The following is a 13741-nucleotide window of genomic DNA, read 5'->3' as shown; positions in this document are numbered from 1 at the left end:
CCATTCCTCACTCGCTTACGGCTCGTGAGTAAGGATTTCTCTCGAGTTAGTCAATTGCTCACTTTTCTCACTAGTTGCACAAATAACTATTATCTTATCAAAACTGTGGCTGCAGTCGTTATTATCTGATCTCATGTGACTTGTTTAAATCACACTGCTTGTTATAAAACAACCCATTATTTATGTTGTACAGTCTATTTGAAAACTATTTTAATAAACGGAATTATATTGATGTATATTTTGTAAATAATTAAACAAGCGTTTCCTAAGATCAATTTTAACTCTTGAAAACTAATCCAAGCAAGATAGGAACTCTTTCATTATTCCCATATGAATAGTTCTTACGTGTGGTTAGTTAAGACTTATTTACAAAGAAACAAAGATGCTAGATGTTCAAGGCGATTGAGATGGACGAAATCAAGATCTAAGCAAACAGCGTCCAACCACTATCGTTTTACATCAATTACGGAAACAGAACAGTTCAGCGTTGACTTTCCTGTTGTAATGAAATACCTTTCTATTTACCCTCTTACGCTATTACTTACCCTAAACTATTTTTTAACTTGTTAAGCCATCAAAATTCAACATTTAAAACTTTGTGGTGGATACCCAAATTCTTGTAGATGTGATGATGCCTAAGAGGTATTACGAAAAAAGAGCTAAAAAATAAAAGTGTGAGAAAAAAATGTCGTAAGTTTTTTTGGGTTCTATATATCCTATCTTATTTATACCATAATTAGACTACAAGTGGATAAGGGATGAAACAATGTGAGTCGCACATAGCTCTTTACTCATCAAAAAAGAAAAAACTAATTTTCATGACGTTAAAAGTGTGTATTAGTTGTTTGTTTGAAAGATTTACTTAACATATTTAAATTATCAGGCGTGCAGATCACTAATATAATATGGATTTTATCAAGACGAGAGATCTGTAAAAAATCTTTGAAAGGTCTGTGTCTCTTAAATCGATGATTTAACTAAAAAATATGTTTGAGAAGTGTATAGTACAGTTACTTAATGTAGTTTTTTTATGATTTTATCTCTTATTGTCAAACCTCTACATCCTAGGACGCTAGGTTCTAGCCTGGAACTGGTTTACAAATTACTTTAGGCTATTCCTAGAGGGTTGTGGATTTAGCACAAAGATAAAAAGCATTAATAAATGGTGGGATTTGAACCTAAGACCTCAGGCACCGAATTCACGAGCTCTAACACTAATCAGCTTGCTTCCCCAATGAACGAAGAGTGCTAATATTGAGCTAGAGTATTCCGTTGAACTTTCATAATTAAAATACACTACTTATGTAAAACTAGTTCATGCAGAATGTATAATCAAATTTAGGTAGGTATTTAAGGTATTTAGGTATTTAAAGTCGAAACATAAATCTCATTAAGCCAATTTTATTCAGCCTAATTTTTACTAAGAATTTTATGGTTTTCGATTTTACCTTATACATCTGTTGGCACACAAATCTAGAATCGCAGAAAGTAGTTTTGTGCCTAAAATGATACTGAAAAAATACTATCAAAGTATTGCCATTTTATATTCTGGTATGTTGCAAATGTACAAATTAAGTAACCAATAAATTGTTCGCAATTCTATACATTTTTTGTTTGGGGCTGATATCTTGATATATATTTTTTTCTAAAATCTAAAGTTAGTACTTTTTGAACAGACTTTTAATACTGTATGAATAATGAATAGAGTCACGAATGAAACTAATATGTTTGAAACGTATAACTCAATCAGTTAAGCCAAATGCACCAAATACAATTAGTCTTTATGATTTGATTTGTAATGAATTAAACGTTAATGTTCGTCAATAAAACATTCCCAGCTACGATGATAGCCCAGCTATGAATGTAATGTTTATAAGTAAATAAACCAATATTCTGATGATAATTATCAATTAAATTGATCTATTGAATTTATTTCAGTAACGTTTATGCAAAAATAAAATATTTGGACTCGTCCTTTCTTTTCAATACCATTTTAATTTTATTTAAAGATGTTGTAAAGTAAACAGTAAGTTACTTAAAAATAATTTTCCATGGCTAAAATCTTAACATAGAATACATACGAGTAAATACAATGAAAACATTCATTGAGGAAAACTCTCAAACGCCCTTTCACTTGAGATGGTCTTAAGTGCTTCCACGGTAAGTAAACAAAGCACCATTGAATCTAGGAAGCATCTAAACGATCTATAGAAACTCATGCATACAACGCTTATCCTCTTTTGTTCCTTGAGTGATAGACGTTCTGCAATTTTAATTGATAATACAAATTTTCTTTGACTTTTAATTCATTGTGTGTGTGTTTGTTCTACAGGCAAATACAACTCTCTTGTATAAATGAATATAATAATTTTTAACGGTTATTCAGACGATTTTTTACCAAGCAAATTTGATTATTAACATTGGTCTTGAAAAAATCTTTAAAAACACTGTTATATCCTAAGAATCTGTGCCACAAGTCAGTGTTCTTTTCTTGTTTTCGTTATTGATTATACGTTTTAACAACATATACACTCAAGTTTTCAACAAAATATTTAATACTAATGATTAGAAAATTGTATGTAAAACAGTTTTAAACATGCCCGTGTAAACACAGGTTTCTTCAATCATATATGATATATTTCTGTTTTTTAAAGCTAAGGCATTAATAAAGCCAGAAATCGGTGCATCCTCTGAGTAAAAGTGGGATTTACTTATGACCAAAACATGAAGTGTTTACGAACCAAATTTCAATAAACAAATCCCTTAACGACAACAGAAAACAATGAAAAACTGCATTTGAAAATGGCATGTATATTAGTTTGTAGTTAGATTTAACAAACCGTTATCGAACCAAAACAATTACATAGACTAGACCAAATTAGAATTTATTCTTTCAAATTGCAGTGTACATTCAAAGAGGCACATAAGTCAGTACTGGTGTTCAATAAGTACGATTAAAAATCTACATTACAAACTAATTAAATGAAACCAAATAAGCTTTTTACTGAGATAATTTGCAAGAATTCTTTTTTTTATCTGTTATATTTGTTTTACAGATTGGATTTTTTTTAAGTACATAAAATATAAATCCTAATATAATTAAAACATGATATTTATGTTAATTAGTTTCTGCAACTATTTATGGTACTATTCGAATTTTCAATCAGTGCTAAAAAGCAGTTCCGTTTAACTAATGGCACATCAATAACGGCACATTCAGTAATTAAGACCGTTCTAATACTCCCCTATAATGGGTTTCCAAAGTAATCTTCATTATGGCACTCAAACTAATGATCTTTGATCAACCTTTGAATACATTGTTGCCGCTTCACTTAATAATAACCGAATAGCCATAGATCATTTGGTAGTTCAAAATTAAATACATGTTAATACATAACGATCACAGATTTTAACGTATGAATGAATAAATCGCAGTCTTAGGGTAAGTTTACATTCAAATATTTTAATTCAATATTAGGTCTAAATCGAAAACGGCTTCCGTTAATATTGATTTCTTTAATTCCTTAAAAGCGCTTGACAGGATGGCGTTTCTTGAATGATATTTTTCATATTCTCTTTGCATGAACTTGATCTGTTACCTTCATCCTAAGAAACAAAATCAAAGTCGTTTAACATTTCCATAAAAAAAAAATCACTAAATGGTACGTAAAACACAGGGCGTCTCATTAGTGAAAAGTGAAATTTAGGAAAAGGACTTACGAAAGAAAACAAGGAATAATCATGTACAATATTTTTTACAAATCAGTTTCTTTAACCAGATATCTGCAATTTAGGTATTAAAAAAAAAAAATTATTTTTCCAACCAGCATTTTTGACACATAGTATGTGTGTTAAGGTAAAGTAGACCTATCTCAAGAAAATAACATTTACCAATTAAAGATTAACAATGTTGAGAAAGATTTTACGACAAAAATATGTTAAGAGTAGTTTAATTCAGCATTGAGAATTTTCCATTAAACGGCAACAAATATAAAAAATTAAATGTAAAGATTGTTTTAATGTTTAACTAGGCTAAATCATATGCAACCTGGCGTGCTTACCTCCTAAAAAAAAAAACAAATATAAACATTTAAACGTTCACCTTAATATTTTTTATTGGAACACATATATTTTGGCGTAAAATATGCCTCTTTTACCATAAAATACATACCGAGCTAAATAAAGTCCGTTTAGCTGAATCAACAGATAAAATATGTTAATTTATAAAATACAAAATATATTACAAAAGAGCTGTTGCATTTTTTGGAGTATGTCTGTTTGCTTACGGGACACACTGTAATATTGAAAATTGTAAACACTGTTTAAAACAAATGAAAACCGTTCGTGAATATAACGATCCTCAATCACCTACTATTAAAAATATATAGTTAAGTGGGTTTGTGCCAAGAGAAAGCTTCTCTTAAAATAAAGTATATTTATTATTTCCAGAGGAACCCAACATTTTTACCGATTCAGTGGATGCAAGGCCAAAGGTGGGCCTCTAACTATTTGGTTGATCATTATATAGTTCTCAATAATCGTGATTTAGAATTTGAGAACGGGTCCCCAAAGAAAAAAAACCTTTAAAAAACCAAGCAGTAACATTTTTAATCAGTTCAATCGTCACGATTAGAGTATTCCATCAAAAATGTCGATTACGTATTTTAAAGTTAATGAAAGGACACATGAACGACCAAAAAGGTGGAAATGTTATGTTTTTTTTTATATTTTTACCATGCAATAAATTAATTGTATCAATAAAGACCTGTATCAATATACAATATGATGATAGTTTACATTATACATGAGTGTGATCAATTTGATCAAACACAAGTGTAATTAATAGTTAAAATTCAAAATTTAAGGATTTATCATAAATTGTGTACTGATTGAATTTCCTGTGTGTACATTGTACAATCAAGAATCATTAGTGTGGGACTAACGGACGACGAAATCACATTACCAGACGGCTCTTGAGGGTTGGTCTACAGTCTACAGGGAGAAGTAAGTGAATCTTAGCCACTACTTTGCTAAAGAGAGGTGAAACCACGCTTTAATACAATTACATTTTAATACTGTTCAGTTTTTGATCGTAGTTGGATTCTCACAAAGTAAAATTTGATATCTTATCCGTCATATAAATATTTAAATTTCGCCACAATAGATTGTTTTGATAGACCTTACTCACACGAAATTTATCAGGAAAACACCTGTTTTCCACCTGCTGAATCAAATTAGGTTTAACTACGAGCTACTGTACTTTCATAACTGTAATCAACTTTTTACACCAGCTGATTATGATTGGACAAAAGTCAAAAAATCAATCACGTATCTTATAAGTATATGTTGTGAATAATTTTTAAGTCGGTAGGAATATAAGTCGGATGTATGAGGATGTTTGAACAGTTTTGTTTATTGTTAGGTTAATTTAGAGTAGTATGGTGAAAACTATCACATTAAACGTATTTTTATTTATTTATAAACATTTTATGTAAACAAATCTCAGTTATCCTTAAACCAAATTTATGGGAATAAACACTGTACTGTAGTAGTTGGGTTCATTGCTTAAGAAAACTTAAAACACATAAGCATAATGAAAGTGTATTTGAAAAGCTTTATTAAAAACACTGTCATCCTGCGTCAACTGAATCCCAACTAATTTGTTATAGCAAGGCCGTTTATAAATATGAAAAAAAAAACTGTTTTAGAATAAGATACATGTGACAAATATGATAACATTTGTATGCACGTGCGTTTTATGAGTTTATAGAAAAATTGTGGCTATATAGAATAAATTTCTGGATAGAAAAATATATGCTTATAGATTTCTTAATAGTAGGGGTTTTTTTACAAAATAAAAACACACGTTACCAAACACTTATTCATTAATTAATTGTCCTTTAAACTTTGACGTCTAAAAGAGAGATTTGCAAAAGGTTAATTATACCAACTATAATGCATAACTAACTTAAGTGCATTCCTTTAAACTCATCTGATTAAAAACCTTCCCGGAATTCTCAGTTTATAATTAGAACTAATAGATGTTGGTAACAAGTTTGAAATGAATGAGAGAAATAGTTTACTGTTTTTGAAGTGTTTTATGCAAGTATATTTCATTAATATGTAGTATATTCCGCTTAGTAAGATTAAGATGTGATACTGTACATCATTTTCTGACAAAATGAAATAATTCTATGTAGTTGGGTATACAATAGCAGTATAACTTAATTCTAATAATATATTAAATATTATTATTAGGCGTTGTTCGTTCAAACCCTAATATATTCCCAAAAAAAATTGTATCCCACGTCATCATTATTTCGAAATCTTAATAAATTATTGTTTACAAAACCTAGTATTTTGTAAAAATGCTGTATTCTGTTAGCACTTTGAATCAAAACAATTACATCGAAATTACGCATTCTTCATTACAACATAATCCCTTTGATTTACTCATATTATTTTGCACAGTTGTAAAACGGTCTTTAATAAAAAAAAGTTGTTTCGTTAAATCAAAGTTAAGCACAGCTACCACATTCATTTAGTTGAAGGACAGTTCTACAAATTTCCCCAGGGTTCAACAGTGCCTGTCGTCTGCTTGGTTGAATCAATTGTCTGAATTACTGTAGTTGACTGAATAACTGTTACCAGAGATGGTATCATTGTAGTTTTTCTGAGCAATGTTTAGTTTTTCTCAATAAGTAACTGAATTAATTTAATGACTTGAATTCCTAGATTTAATTACGAAAAGTTACATTATTGCCTTAGGTACTCATTAAGATAGATCCCTATGGGTCCCAATCACGATTATTTGCTAATAAGACACTTATAACGACACTTATACAGCTGACACATTAAGAAACGTACAACGCTAATATGTAATTCAAATATTTATTAATGATTAATCTTTTTTTTCAAATTCAACTACATTTGCTTAGTTTTTTTTCCATTTATAAATGATTAGGTCATAAATATTGGAAAACAATAATCTATTTGCATCCTTTTAATAAATGCGTCCTTATTTAGTTATTACATATTTTTCCTTTGAGTGTATATCAAATAGACATTTCCCACAATGTGATTGTTTTTGAGCTTTCAATTAAAAAGCAAACGGTGTTTTTTAAAACATTTTTTATCCTACAACTTATAATTTTACTGACACAATATATTATACTCCACAGATTTATTTATATGATCCGAAACATATTGAACTGCAAGTACAGATTATTTTCAGCTCCGGATGTAATAACAATGTACGAGACTTCCACAAAAGAATTCAATACTGAGATTTCTATGTACTCTTGTACTAAGCTGTGATATTACGTATGATAGGCTTCACAATACATCCCCATCTATACAATACAATACAGAAAATATTGGTTTAGATATTAAATAATACCTTAAAAAGTTTTCTTTAATATCAAAATAGTTCAAAACTACCCATACATTTAGTGGATAACTTCTTAATAATATCGTATGTGTTTTTAAATTACCTTAAAAACACAAAGATATACGTCTAATAACGCTTATAATAATAAATTTACGCACTCACAACTCACAAGACGGTAAATATTCATAAGATGAAAAGTGGTAGTTAATTGCGATTGCACACTCTAAACATCATTAGACCCTAAAGGCTAATTAATTTCTTATATTTTTCAAATTCATTCGCCTTTCGGGTCTGATGATGATTGGAGTGTCCGATCGGAATTGATTACAATTTATTATCTTATGTATTTACCGTCGTATGAGTCAACATTATAATTGTAAATATATTATTACAAGTGTTCTTTAACGTACTTTTGTATTTCGGGTTATGACATTAGTATTGTATTATTGGGAGGGTTATACATGCAGATAAAAAAGAGCATAAACGTGTTGAAATAATGTAAATCGTTTCACTGGGACGGAGAGACATTTTTAATAGTTATTATATACTTATAAGCTATCAGATGCATTATGAATATTCAAATAACTATACGGTACTAGTATGAGACAAATGCAAGCAAAGTAAATCCATATTACATTGCTTACCTCAGGGCTGTGGTAACGATATTCTCAAGGGTGTTGTGAGAATATATGATCAACACCTTACCTTTCAACGTAAAAATAAATGTTTGATGTGAAAGTTGTGTTTTGGTTTGGACTGCATTTCTTATGTAAATTAAGCTGCGTACAATTACTACAAACAATTTTTCCAATAAATTCCTTTCATTCAGTATATATATGAATTGATTGTATACATATTTATATGTCTTATTTTGTTTATGACTAAACATATATGCTTATACCTTATTATTATCACATAGTAACTACAATTACTATTGATAAGTTACTGACCCAATTAGTGGCAGTTTTGATAATATGAAATACACCAATCACGAAATAAAAGTTTCCGAATATGATTTAAGTGAATAAGTGTCCTACACAATAGGGTAAATTACACCCTAGACCCTAACGGTCCATTATGTATTCCCTATCTGAAATAAAAAAAAGATGTTTAAAGTTGTACCTACAGACATTTTACGTATCATTATAATAGGCAAACCTCTTTGTATTATAGGAGTATGTACAAGAACACGAAATTTCAATAGATTTTCTTACATTCAATATTTTAATATAACCACTTTCTAAAAAACGACTTATTAGTATTTGATGTTTAAGAAAAAGTTACATGGATTAGTATTTGAATAAAATATGTAGAATAATTAACCACTCTTATAAAAATTGACTTTAAATTAGTTTTCAGAATGTTCATTGTTTGTGTTTTTCCTTACAACTTTGTTAGTGAAAGACCGCAGTTAAATGGAAAACAAAACAAACTTTACAGTGTAAAAACATTTAGTTTTTAGGGTTTTAGTTTTTAAAACCAACTTTTGGAGTATATGAATAATTGCAAACCTTTAATAGTTAACGACAATTATTTGAACATAATTTTTAATAGTTGATGGTAAATACTCATAAGTTAATACAGTAAACAATAATATAAGGACTATATTTTAATTACATAACACTGTATTTTAGTTACGAGGCTTAACATTTAATTTAATATTGTTTGTCTATATTTACATTTTTGACATTTTTCTTCGTTTTAAACAGGGACGGGCTAAACCTTAATAACGTCAACATTTTGTATGCGTCTAAAATATCAAAAAATAAAAAGCCCAAAGGCAAATGGCTTTTTGGCCCAATAACTAGTTCATTTCTAATCGAACTAGCGAACTTAAAATTTTAAGATGAGCCCTATAACACATAGTCCACCCAGATAATTAATTAATATCCCTAAAAATCATTCTTTAAAATATCGAAAATTAAAAAAAATACTATATGTACATAACAAACATACACACTTAATGTTTAATTTTACAAGACATGGGATGGCAAATGTTTGAAATCAGTAGTATACTTGTAATACATTTATAAATGTTTGATGGTGTATATTTGAAACTTTCAGTCATCTTAGTAAACCATAACATAAGTATTTTAGCCAAACAGATCATAACAAAATTGAAAACGTAGCTAAATATATATTCAGAAATAAAAAATATTACTTAATTATTTAAAAAGGTTCATATAAATATATTGTCATAAAAAACTTTTACCAAAGGCCAAAACTAATATTATTTAATTAAGGATAGTCATACAGCAATGATTCTAATATTACTATTTAGGTTATTCACGTTACTATGATTACAGTTACAGCATACCGCAATGCGTTTAATAAAGGCAATTATAATCATTGTTAGTAATGGCTACTTGTACATTGATGTGAGCTATTTCCCTAATTAGTTATATTAGTTGATGGTCAGAATTTAATCAATTGCCTGAGTGAGGTGGGCAAATATCCTATAAGGTATTATTAATTTAATTTATCAATTTAACATACCTCAATCAAATTCATGTCATTATTAATTCAAAATAATACCTAAAGGTTTTTAAATCGTAGTTTTTTATAATACGAATACATTTGATATCTTATTATATTGTTTTCAACTTATCCGTATCTCTTTTAACTGTTGAGTTATCAAAATTTTCCGATTTATAAGTATTTTTATATTACTGATTGGTTAGGTTTCAATGACGAAATATTCAAAATATTAAGTAATTATAAGCCTATAACATTGTGCGTACCATATACTGTAAATTTCTTTTTAATGTCAATTGGTCTGTTCATGTATCTGTAGTAAATAATGTCCATTTGGGCCAGTATGTGGTCAGTTAAACACCAGCAGGCCATTATGATCTTGGATATCGTTGATTTATTGCAAATATTGGGCTGATGAACCCTCAAGCTTAAATATATATTTAGGGATATAATTGAGCTATCATCAAATTCATTTTATTAAAATATTATCACTGAACAGTAGATTTAAAAAAAGTGTGTTTAAATAGTTAAGATGTAATGTGTATTTATGTATTCAGGTAGTATAACTGATTTTAAAAATTCGAAAATATTTTTAGCCCTAAAAAGAAATTATGGTAGGCCTACATATTTATTTGTCAATGCATTATTTTAGCATCGTTTAAGAAATGTATACCAACAATTATTATCTAGATTAAAAGTATCTTAATGCATCACTGTTTCAAACATTACACATTTTATGCTGAATGGTAATAATATGTTATAACTTGATGGTAAACCTAAAATAAACATGGTTGAAATGTTTTAGTTTCAAAATTAATGTTGGTAAGCCACTTTCGACAGTCTTATAATTTATCTGGAATCACATAATTATTGGATAGTACATTGGATTCATATGGTAAATTTAAATCGATAATGATTGATCGATAATTAATTTGACTTGGCTAATGTATGTAATTAATTGTTGGTCTGACCTAATAAATAACTTATTGACTTATTGATAATGGTGTGGAATGCGCTTAGGTAAAGATTTTAAAAACAAAATAAATTATTAATAAACATCACCCCTTAGCAGAAACATTTTGAAAGTTAATAAAACAAAAACTAAAAGCGATTCCACTCAAATATTTGGTGCAAAGCTCTAGTCGAATATTCATTATATCCCAAATCTTTAAACTTAACGAGAAATTACTCTTAAATATTCTTGAATTCATTTTGTTGATACAAACAAATAGTTTTGTGACTCAAGTTAGTTTGTGGCCACAAGACGAGTTACATTCCTAGAGTTTGTAGTTAGCTAGAACTAGATAGTTTCCGTTTGCTTTAACATTCAACTAAAGCAAACTTAACCAACTGATACAACAAACAACTTGACTGCAACATGAAGCTGCACTGTGTCTTGGCATCAATAAACTTATAAACTACCAACTATGCAGTATAACAATGTTTCTTTAATAGTTCTTCACGACATTATTAGTAAGGTTGACTCTGAAAATCCAAATAATTCTGTAACATAAAATACAAGAGAAAAGTATTACTTTTTTTCCGCCCAGTGGAATTTTGATTAAAACCATAGCTAGCTTAAACGCGTTTAAGAAAAGGTGGTCCAAATGTATTAGAGTTTCGTGGATGTGCCGGGAATTGAACCTGTTCATCCCGCACTGAATCCCTACAACTTCTTATTAGTTGTGTACATCTTGAAACAACTTGTTCTTGTTATTATGATATAATTATAGTATTTTAATGAATTGTTCCTACTGCTGGACACCCTTGAAAATTTGGAAAAAATATTTCTCGCTGCAAACGTTAGAAAAGAGGCTGCATAAAGACTAACAAAATGTAGGATTGATGATGGTGGACACAGTCATTCTAATAATAATACAAAGTAATACCTAAAAGGTTTTTAAATCGTAGTTTTTTTATAATACGAATACATTTGATATCTAATTAGGTTGTTTTCATCTTATCTCTTTCAACTGTTAAGTTATCAAAATTTTCCGATTTATAAGTATTTTTACCTTACTGATTGGTTAGGTTTCAATGGTGAAATATTCAAATATGAATATATATTCAAAATATTAAGTAATTATAGGCCTATGAGATTTTGTGTACCATATAATGTAAATTTCTTTTTAATGTCAATTGGTCAGTTCATGTATATGTAGTAAATAATGTCCATTTGGGCCAGTATGCGGTCAGTTAAACACCAGTAAGCCATTATGACCTTGGATATCGTTGATTTATTGCAAATATTGGGCTGATGAACCCTCAAGCTTAAATATATTTAGGGATATAATTGAACTATCATCAAACTCGTTTTATTAAAATAATATCACTGAACAGTAGATTTAAAAAAGTGTGTTTAAATAGCTAAGATGTAATGTGTATTTGTGTATTCAGAGACTATAACTGATTTTTAGATGAACAGCGTGTGAAAAATATGTCTAGCTTAATGAAGAAATTATGGTACATATTTATTTTGTCAATTCCTTACTTTAGCAATGTTTAAGAAATGTATACCAACAATTATCTTGATTAAAAGTATCTTAACGAATCACTGTTTCAACACATTACACATTTTATGCTGAATGGTAATACTGTAATATGTAATAACTTGATGGTAAACCTAAAATAAACATGTTTGAAATGTTTTGGTTTCAAAAGTAATGTTGGTAAGCCATTTTCAACAGTCTAATAAATAATCTGGAATCACATAATTATTGGATAGTACATTGGATTCATATGGTAAATTTAAATCGATAATGATTGATCGATAATTTATTTGATTTGGCCAATGCATGTAATTGTTCATCTGGCCTAATAAATTACTTATTGACGTATTGATAATGGAGTAGAATGTGCTTCAGTAAAAATTTAAAAACAAAATAAAATAATAATAAACATCACCCCCTAGCAAAAAAATTTTAAAGTTAATAAAATTAAAAACTTAAAGCGATTCCACTCAAATCTTTGGTGCAAAGCTCTAGTCGAATATTCATTTTATCCCAAATATATAAACTTAAGAAGAAATTATACTCTTAAATATTCTAAAATACATTTTATTTATACAAACAAATAGTTTTGTGACTCAAGTTAGTTTGTGGTCACAAGACGAGTAACATTCCTAGAGTTTGTAGTTAGCTAGAACTAGATAGTTTCCGTTTGCTTTAACATTCAACTAAAGCAAACTTAACCAACTGATACAACAAACAACTAGACTGCAACATGAAGCCGCGCTGTGACTTGGCATCAATAAACTTATAAACTACCAACTATGCAGTATAACAATGTTTCTTTAATAGTTCTTCATAATATTATTAGTAAGGTTGACTCTAGAAATCCAAACAATTCTGTAACATAAAATACAAGACAAAAGTATTACTGTTTCTACCTAGTGGCATTTTAATTAAAGCCATAGCTAGCTTAAACGCATTAAAAAAAACAATGAACCTGTTCAACCCAAACCGAATCCTTACAACTACTTATTAGTTGTGTACATCTTGTTCTTGTTATTATGTGACAGTTATAGTATTTTAATAAATTATTCCTACTCCTTGGACACCATTGAAAACGTGGAAAAAAATGTTTCCTCTCTGCAAACGTTAGGTAAGACCCCGCAAAAATACTTTAACACAATGTAGGACTGATGATGGTGGACACAGACATAATGACGGAAGCTGAAATTAATTATATTTGTTTTTCGCAGTCAGTCCAAGGCATTCTACTCAATAAGAAGTTTGACTTTGACCGTGATGTGGAACAAAATGCCAGGAACAGTGTGAACACTGAGGGCTAGGGCAATCTATGTTGACCCAAAGAGTTGAGCATTTTTATGGCAAGTGGTCTGATAAATTCTAGTGATTAAAACTACAGGCTTGT

This window comes from Macrosteles quadrilineatus, unplaced genomic scaffold (genome assembly GCF_028750875.1).
Source record: "Macrosteles quadrilineatus isolate MER2022 unplaced genomic scaffold, UCM_ALF_1.0 Scaffold_6__1_contigs__length_79288215, whole genome shotgun sequence".
NCBI lineage: Eukaryota > Metazoa > Arthropoda > Insecta > Hemiptera > Cicadellidae > Macrosteles > Macrosteles quadrilineatus.
Note: the sequence above shows the minus strand (reverse complement) of the source record.